Source organism: Pteropus medius, unplaced genomic scaffold, assembly GCF_902729225.1.
Source record: "Pteropus medius unplaced genomic scaffold, Ma_sr-lr_union100, whole genome shotgun sequence".
Lineage (NCBI taxonomy): Eukaryota > Metazoa > Chordata > Mammalia > Chiroptera > Pteropodidae > Pteropus > Pteropus medius.
This window is the reverse complement of record NW_024346150.1, coordinates 2,771,321-2,780,729: the sequence shown is the minus strand read 5'-3', so window position 1 is coordinate 2,780,729 and position 9,409 is coordinate 2,771,321. Positions and strand designations below refer to the sequence as shown.

General features: G+C 40.3%; 1 long non-coding RNA gene across 8 annotated transcripts in view; it reads right to left on the bottom strand.

Moving 5' to 3' along the window:
• Positions 1-1,676: 1,676 nt before the first annotated feature.
• Positions 1,677-9,409, bottom strand: part of LOC120612931 (uncharacterized) — a 47,752-nt gene continuing 40,019 nt past the window's right edge. For 3 of the 8 annotated variants that reach the window (XR_005655560.1, XR_005655561.1, XR_005655562.1), the window contains 3 exons: positions 8,226-8,285; positions 5,580-5,645; positions 3,150-4,742 (listed from right to left, as the gene is read on the bottom strand). This is a non-coding gene — a long non-coding RNA (uncharacterized LOC120612931). Of the gene's footprint in view, positions 4,743-5,579; positions 5,646-8,225; positions 8,286-9,409 lie in introns of all 8 variants that reach the window. The other 5 variants (XR_005655566.1, XR_005655564.1, XR_005655567.1 and 2 more) reach the window with 5 other exon arrangements.

The window sequence follows — 9,409 nt, the reverse complement described above, 5'->3', positions numbered from 1 at the left end:
TGGAGGGGGGTGGAGAGAAAGGATGGAGGAAAGCTTCTTAAGCAGTTATTTTTGCTGCTTGCCAAATGAGGGGCCCTGGCTGCCTTGAAACACTAGTTACTGCTTCGTGACTATCTAGGGAGGTTACTAATCATTCTCCCTCTCAGTGCTCCCCTCGGCTAACATGTTACCGTCTCGACCTTAGGTGATCGTAGGATTTATCCGCAAATAGGGATAAGGCTGGGAATGAAAAGAGTGCTGTTAAACATTACACCTGGGTAGTGGACTTAAACCCCATTTACAAATCAGGACATGTGTTCACATAACATTGAAGAGTAACTTCTAAAAGGATGTTGAGCGGTTTAAATGCTGGTTTTATTTAATTCAGCACTTGCTCAGTGCAAAGGGTCTGCCAAGTGGCTGTTGACCCTTGGGTTTGTGGTGACTGGACTCTCCAGGTCCCCACACAAAGTCAACACATGCAGTTAATAGGCAAAAAGCGTTTGGTCACCAGACGGGCCGCTTTGCCTCGGCAGCACTCACCCTCACTTAGTCCAGCTTGCCCTGAGCTGATTTATGTGGAATCCTATGGCTGTGACTGAGTGTGCCTTTGGGTTGCTCCATTGTTTCTATTCAGATTGTGAGAGGAATCTGTGACTGAGGTGAAATAATGGCAAGGAATCCTTTCTAGCAAAGGAGACAGTCTTTTTTAAAAATGTTTTTTAAGGCCGCATTAAAATATCTCTAGTGCCAATGCCATGTGTGTTTTAAAAATATTTTTTAAGGCTGCATTTAAATATCTCTAGTGCCAACGCCATGTGTATTTTAAAAGATGTTTTTCTATGCAAGTCCCCTTTGGTGTATCGTTACGGCTGTCATTCTCAAACTTTGCTATTCATCTGAATCATCTAGAACCCTTATTAAAATAGAGAGGCCAGGACCTGGTCCCCAGAGATTCTGATTAAATAGGTTTCATGAACATCTGGAAGAATCTACAGGAACTAAAAATCCAATGGAAACCAAGGCCCTTACAATCGTATTTCTCATTTTCTCATCAAATTCTCGATCCTGTCCATGAAAAATAGTTCTGGAAATTTAGCCAGGTTTCTAGTTTCCGTGCAAGGAATGATTCTCCCTCCAAGCCATCTGAAAACAACGGCTCTCATCTGGTGAAGAAAGATGAATTTTATTTTCTAAGACACCAAACAAACTATTGCAAGCATTCTGCTCTTTTTCCAAGCGGTTTTCATTTTCTACCCTAGTGGGGAGGCCTGTGCACACAGGGCGGTTTTCTTTGCGACGAGGCAGGAAGCTGAGGAGTGTCTTCTCCCTTGGGAGCTGCAGCTTGCGTTTCACAGACGCAAGAGGCTCCCAGTTTTGGAGGAGACAACTGGAATTCTGGACCTGGAGCCAAACTCCCAAATATTCTAGGGCAGCGCAACAGAAAAAACATGTGTATTTGTGTCTGTGTTTCCTTGCTCAGGCAAAGACATGGACAGATAAATCTCGCAGAAACATTTCATATTTCTGGGACACTCAGAGAAATCAGACCATGTTTATTTGCACAAAGACTGCTGTGTGATTCAGATGCTCACCCAGTCAGGATCCACTTTGCCATGTAAAACACAGGCTCTTCTGAATTTTTTTTTTTTTTTTTTTCTTCTTAACAATATTACATTTTTTTAAACATCGGGAAAAAAAAAAAAAAACAGAATGGACGACAAGAAAAGCAAACCACCCAAAGCCCTATCTTTCAGAGAAAACACATGTTAATATTTTAGAGTCTTGCCTTCCAAGTTTTATATCTTCATAGTGCAGATATGAAAAAATGAAAATTGTCATTAGTAGATCGTTTGATAATCAGGTTTTCACATGATATATTTTGAGAATTACTCCATATTGTTAAATATTATTCAAAAACAAGATTTTTAGTTTTTTTTGGGGGGGCTGCATCAGAAAGATAGATTTTTTAAAAACCTGCCTGCTGGCTGACATTTAAATCATTTCCTTTTAAAAAATGTTTATATATTGCTGTAATTAATAGCCTTAGGTTAAAATTTCTATTTAACATAATTGATAAATATATTAACGGTCTTGGTGCATATTGCCAACTTGGAACCTGGGTATTTTGATTCTATCATTGGCCCATAGTTGATAGGCGTCTGTGAGGACGAACACTTGCAGTGAAAAGTTTGTATTCTGTAGGGGAAACCCCGCCAAATTCCCCATGGGAAGGTTGAGAAGTCACTAATACTTATGCCGAAGTTTCTGACCATGGTCGCTTTTCTGGATTTAGTATAATGGCAGGAGCTGTGAATTCTAGGATATGAAGAATGGGGTTTGCAGTGGATGGGATTTTTCTTGGTCTCCCGATAGCTGTCATTACCTATGTTAACTTTTGGGAGAATAACAGAAACAAAACGGGTCTCATTCAAATTAGAATCTGGACAGAAAAAGAGCATTTTCCCATTGACCTCTTCCTGTGAACCAACAACTTACACGGTATAAGAAACAAGTATGATGAAGGGAAGTGACAATTTAGTGTTTTCTTAAACTTTGTGGTCTGGACCTACTATTTATATTTTCAATCTATACCCTTGTCGCTTTCATTCAGCAGCCACCCTCCTGCATCTCCATCCCAGTCTCCGTGCTTCAGCTATACACGCCTCCTAGTGATCTCTCTCTCCTAATACCTGCTTTACCCCACCACACTGTCTTCTCTGCCAGGAACACTCTCCATCCCCTCCTACACCCCGCCTAGGTGAACTTCTGCTTTCCCTTCAGATCACAGCTTAAACAAGTTTCAAACCAGGAAAGTGCAGACAACTGGGGCCTTGCACTTCAAGGAAGTCCCTCCATCAATATCAGGGCATGCAGGTACTTCAGAATTTTGCGAACCTGGTGGACAGAAATTGAAAACAATCTTTTATTAAAAACTGCAAACATTGTTATCTGGTGGGAGGTAGAGACTTAAATACTTCTTAAGGACAGACCATCCCTTTGTCCAAGAAAACCACCCCAAGTGGGAGATATGTGTAGAGCCAGGGTTTGCACTGGCATAAAAATGTTTTAAGGAGCTGACAATGTTTTGTGAGTGAGAAGGAAAATGTATTTCTACGAAGGAGGCAGGGAAGCATCTCTACATTGCTTTTTTTTTTTTTTTTTAGCTGCTTTTGGAGATATATGAAGCAAAATGTCTTCTCACCTTGACCTTGGAGCTGGGTTGAAACATTTGCGGTTAGAGAAAAGGGCCTAGAAACAGAAACTCTTTTCACAGGAGACTCTGTGAGGCTGCTAGAACAATAAGAATTTTTTGGAATCTCAAGCGACAACACTCAGCATCTATATGATACCCCAAAGATGGGTGTCTTGTTTCCCATCACATGTTGTGACTGGTTTTTGCAATTAGGTAGGGAAACAATGATCCTTTGGTAATTACTGTATAGCAACATTAAAAAATTTACCTATAAGGACCAGTGATGTTTTCGCTAACTCTCCTGGGTGTCTAGGTAAATGATTATACCATCTGGAATAAAAGATAATTTTTCTTTTCTTTTCTTATATATTTTTTTATTTCTATTTTATGTCTTTTCACAATGAAAGAAGCCACATGACAGCCAAACTGGGTGGAATGATTTAAATGCTGTTGAGTTTCTGAGCAGCTGTGGGAATGATGGATTTGAGAGCAGAGAGGTGAGAGGCTAGAGACAGAGGGAGCAGTAAGGACAACATTACGACACTTTAGGAGTGAAGTAATGATGTCTTTAACTAAGATAATGGATACAGATTTGAAAACAAAAAAAATATATGTGCACACATACCCACATACATACATACATGTATATTTTAGATGCCCTACTGAGTGTTTTTGGTGACATGGTAAATCAACAAAAACAAATCTTAGGCTCGAAGCCTGAAGCCTGGTGGTCTAATTAATTGTTAGCAGGAAATTATTTTTAATAGACAATGAAATCATTCGTTTATCTGTAAAGAGGTGATAGGAAGTATTTTAATTAAAACACCCAGTTTACAAAGACATTTAATACTGTGGATTCGAGAGAAATTCTCTGTTATTTCAATTTTTACTATTCCTTTGTGGTCTGAGACGTAATGCAGCCAAACTCGAACTCTGTTAATTAGCACGTGCGTGGTGCTTTTCCAGGCTCCAGAGCAACTTTATGGGCGTGTGATCTCATTTGGGTCTCACAGCAACCCTGCGATATGCGTCATAACAGAAAATAGCGTCTGTGGAGCACTTTACAACTGCAAAACACTTTCCCCTGATACATCCTTTCAAGATCATGTACACATGGGTTACCAGAGACTTACTCTCCAGCCTAGTGGCGGTGCTACTTGGAGTTCCCTGGGCTCAAGGTGCTGTTTTGCAGTCCCGTGTCTTGGTGCTTCTGGTTCCCTGCAGTAAAATATCCTCCTTGCCTTGTCCAGCAGCTGAGACTCTGAAACATTCAGAAAGAGCCTCTCTATCTTCCCCAGGAGGATGATGGAGGCAGGTGGTGGGGGAAGTGAGGACATGCGCAGGCAGCATAGTCCTTGGGAGCGAAGGGCTCGACTGGGCTGGTGACTACAGTAGGACTGATGGGGTCACCCCCTGGTCTGCTTAAGGCAGCACAAGCTCAGGTCTTCGGCTGTCTCAACTGTCCGTGGAGGTGTCAGTAGCACCCCGGCTATGCAAAACCTACATCACCCTGAACTCTGAGGCATCCTCCTTTTATGCTTCTACTCCTTAGGCAGCTCATTCCTATCTACAAAGAGAACGATGCTGGACACTCATCCCACGACCCTTGCCCACCACCCCTACGAGGTCCCGTCAACTTTTAATTTTTTTTTGAATCCTACTTTTTCTCAGAGGAGAAAAGAAAAAGATTGAAGTGTTTTACAAAGGGAAATCAAGCAATGGAGCAGAGCAGCTTGGGGATCCAGCTGTCATTTATTACATCTGCTGTTACGGTATCACTTCCTCCAGGAAGCCTTTCTTAGGCGTCTAGCCGGGGCTCGGTGCACCCACCCACCCGTATGCTCTCACAGCCCCTTTATTCACCCCTATTTTGATATATAGAGTAAATGACACTTTCTTGGTGACAAGGGACAGAGTCTCAATTCGAATTAGCTCAATGAAATAAAGCAAATAAGGCACAAGCAAAATGAAATAAAAGGAGGAGGGGCTTACTGGATCAAATAGTCAAGCCACAGAAAAGAGCTGGGCTGGCCCCAGGCCTCAGTGCTGTTGGGAAGCTGCGCGTCTGTCTCATCTTTGCTCCTCTCAGGGAGTTGGTAGCATTCTTTCCTGCCATAGTGATGTCACTGGCCTAGATGGTGAGCAGGGAGGAAAAAAAGTCTTCCCTACCAGCTTTAGTTTTCCCGGCTGGGGTAACAGGTTTATTCTTAGACCAGTCACTCTGGTCAGAGGGATGACACAGGTTGATCCCTGAGGCCGTGGGCCATTCCTGAAGGTGCAGTTGGGGGCAGAGACATGGCTAATGGAGAAATCTGTGACATGAACCATCCTTCCCAGTTATGTCTTTTGGGAGCACTCATTCACCTGAAGTGTAACTGTTATAACTCATCTGTTCTTCACTTACCCTCAGCCCATCAAGGATGAGGATGGTATCTGGTTCCGATTTTGTGTCTTCGTTTTAGCGCAGGACCTGGAATTCAGTAAGGGTTCACTAAATATTTGATAAATGAAAGAACGAATGAGTTAACTCACATGTGACAGTAGGGGCCAGATTAAATTAGGTCTCTAAACGGTAAACTCAGGCACAACTACAATGCACATCATCTCAGATACATTCTTATGTGAAATGGAATATAGAACGCAGAGGCTCTGAGCTGCTGGGTGATTCTTTTTCACTTTCTAAACCACGAGAGAGTGGGAATGAAGCAGATGAGGCAGACGTGAGTACCTTCGAAACACTTCTGCACCCCGAAGGTTTCAACCTATCTGACTGTCAGATATTCAAGTCTCTTGCTGTGACCCAGCCCCTCCTCACACTGCCCCTGCCAAGGCAGATGCTCTGAATCGGTCTAGATGTCTCCAACTCCCCCAGGTAATGTCGAAGAGCTCACATTATGGTTGGCTGGAGTAATAGAACATTTTTCCTTCATAACCTTCCTAAATGCCTACGTGGCAATATCACTCTTAGAAAAGAAATACTTTGTTTTAAACCACCCTGTTTGCAAATAAAAAATTAGGTCGACATGACTCTCTCCTAGTACTTTGTTTACATTGCATTTTGCCCATGAGGAATGTTTTGAATTTGAGCAAATTAAACACTCTCCAAACGTGGTGCTTAAAATAATAAAGAACTCTCTGGAACATTTAAGCTGAGCTGGAGTCTTTCTTGACAACACCTGTGATTCACCAGCTGTTGCCATGGAATTTGGCTGTGGAGCTGCAGTGTGCTTTTCCCAACATTCGTTTGGCAGATATCATTACATTCAGTAATACACTTAAAGTCCTAAAGAGAACCTTTGCCTTCCCTATGGCTTGCTAGACAGGGAATGAAGTTGTCTTAGCTTTAAAACTGTAATAATATTTCTTAAAATACAGGGTGACTCTGTCCCCAGGCTGCTAAGACTTCCCAATTCATAGGAGACACTATGTACTCTGAAGTTCTATGGAGGAGCTGCCCTCAAAAAGAAAAAAAAGAAAGAAAAGAAAGAAAAAAGAATAACTCTCACCCCAAAGTTTAGTAAGGTGGCTTTGTTTTGCTGGAGAACTGTTTACTTCAAAAGTAAATGAGACTATTTCAGGAGATGTCCTGCTGACTCCAAGAAGGCTTTATGAGGAAACGTGTCATGGTGATAATGGAATTATCATTGCTCTGTGTTTGTTACTTCACAAAGTCCTGGGACTTTTCACACAGAATCTCTATGATAAAGGATTATTTTAAACATAATGGCAGGTGGAAGCAAATACGTAAGCTACGTCCCTGCTCACTTCTAAACGCACTTCTAAGAGTTATTTTTTTTTTTAAATGAGGGATAGACTCATTTACTATCTCAGGTTTAATAAAATTAAGAATTTATAATAGTAAAAGTGCTAAATTCTGCCCAATTTAGCTTATATATTGAATGTAATTCCAAAGAAATTTCAGAGATTTTTTTTTTCTTTTTAACTTGGCAAATTGATGGTAAAGTTAATCTAGGGGAATACATTTATGAAACTGGTTAGGATGATTTTGAACAAGAAGATAATAAGGGAACATTTGAATTATCAGATATAGACAAATATTATAGTTATAGTGTTTTGAAAAGCATGGCATAAAGTAGACCACTTACTTGAAAAGGAAGTGTTCAGAAAACCATCTCTGATGGCTGTAGGAACTTAATATAGAACAAAGATTGCATTTCAGATAAGTGAAAGGATAAACTGTTCAATTAATACTATTGTGACAATTGAAACATTTGAAAGCAAAGCCAAGCTACTTAATACCATAAACGAACAAATTCTAGGTAGATCGCAGATTTGCATGTTAAAAAGAAAGTAAAGCAAAGGAAGAAGAAAATAACAAAAGATAGATAAACTTTTCATAACATTCCTGATGCAGGTGCTATGCGTGTGTGTATGTGTTTGAATACATATGTGCGTGTATGCATGCCACCTGTGTATTCTCCACTTTAATCTTCTTCTTACACTGAGAATTATCTGGGACCCAAATACAAACTTGTCACTCCCCTATTTAAAATCTTGCAGTAGATCCAAACTATCTGCCTTACTATTATTAAACATTGAGCCATGCTCCATCTTTACAGCCTTGACTTCTGTCATTTTCCCACGTACCCTTCATGCTTTAGCTATGCCAGGTTCTCAATTTGTTAAAAATTAATTTATTTTCCAATTACAGTTGACATACAATATTATATTAGTTGCGGGTGGACAACATAAGATTAGACATTTATATACCTTATGAAGTGGTTACCTTGATAAGTCTAGTACCCATCTGACACCATACATAGTTATTATAATATTATCAACCAAGTTCTCAATTTTTGAACAAGCAACCACTTCCTTTGCCTCTGTGCATGCAATTTGCTCTGTCTGAAATAGTTTTCCCTTCCTCCTTCACTTGAATGGCTCCTGTTCATCTTTTAAGGATGAACCAAAACATCACCTCCTCTGGTAATCATTTGGTTATCATGCCAGATGTACCAGTTAGGGTTTTCCAAAGAAACCAAACCAATAATATTTGTTTGTTTGTTTGTGTGTTTGTTTACTTACTTACTTATTATGGAGGCTGTGAGATTATGCAAGCTGGAGAACCAGGAATGCTGAGTCTGAATGTCTGAGAAAAAGATGGATATCCCAGCTCAGGTAGAGAGAGAGCAAAATCCTTCTTCCTCTGTTTTTTGGTTCTATCAGGCCCTCAACGATTGGATGCTGCCCGCACACATCGATGAGGGGAATCTTGTTTACTGTCTACAGATTCAAATGCTAATCTCTTCCAGAAGCTCCCTTACATACCCACCCAGAAATAATGTTTTACCAACTGTCTGGTCTTCCCTTTGCCCAGCTAAATTACACGTACAGTTAACCATCACATTGGCCAACCTTGGACTCACCTCCATGATGTTGTTGCATCGGAAATATCTCTACTGAACACTCAACTAAGTTATAACTGCTAACTTTTGAAAGTTATATCTTGATACATGGTAAACTTTTCTTATAGAAAACAAATAAAAAAAGACAGAAGGATATAAAGTACACAACAAAAGTGTCCCTCTTCCCCATTCCACTTCCCGCCAGTCCTACTTCCCAGATTTAACTTCTGTCTTTACAGAAATTATCTAGAAGTAGAGATATAGATCTACATGTCTTCCCATCCTTTTGTTACACAGATGGGATCATAGAGTACATACTGTCTAGTATTTTGCCCTTTATATATATGTATTTTTTAGTTGTTTGTCTCCCTGAGCTGTCATATTGACGTTGGCATGAAAGGCAACCCCAGAGTTGTTCAATGTACAACCTGTATAACCATACGCAGCAGTTTAGCTGTCTTCCTTGCTAAATTGTGAGCCACTTAAAGACAAAGACTGCGTCTTTTACTTCTATATCTTGCTGCCTGCTACAATTCCTGGTACATAGGAATTACTAAATGAATGATGGAAAAAAATCTCTAAATACAACATATTCCCTGGGCTACTAACATTCGTGATCACATAATTCCTGAGTTCTATAATAGTGACACAGCTATGAATGTATCCTAGGGAGATAACCACTTTTCCAAGCCATCAGTCAAACTGAAGTGACTACTAAAGCTCATGTTCCTCTTTATAATATACTTTGGTCAATGTTAGGAAAAAAAGGTTTTGGGATCAATTTCTCCAACCATTTATATTTGTGGCTTCATTTTACAGAGAAGGACATTTAAGCTCAGAGAGGTGATGTGTCCTGTTCTTGGTCACA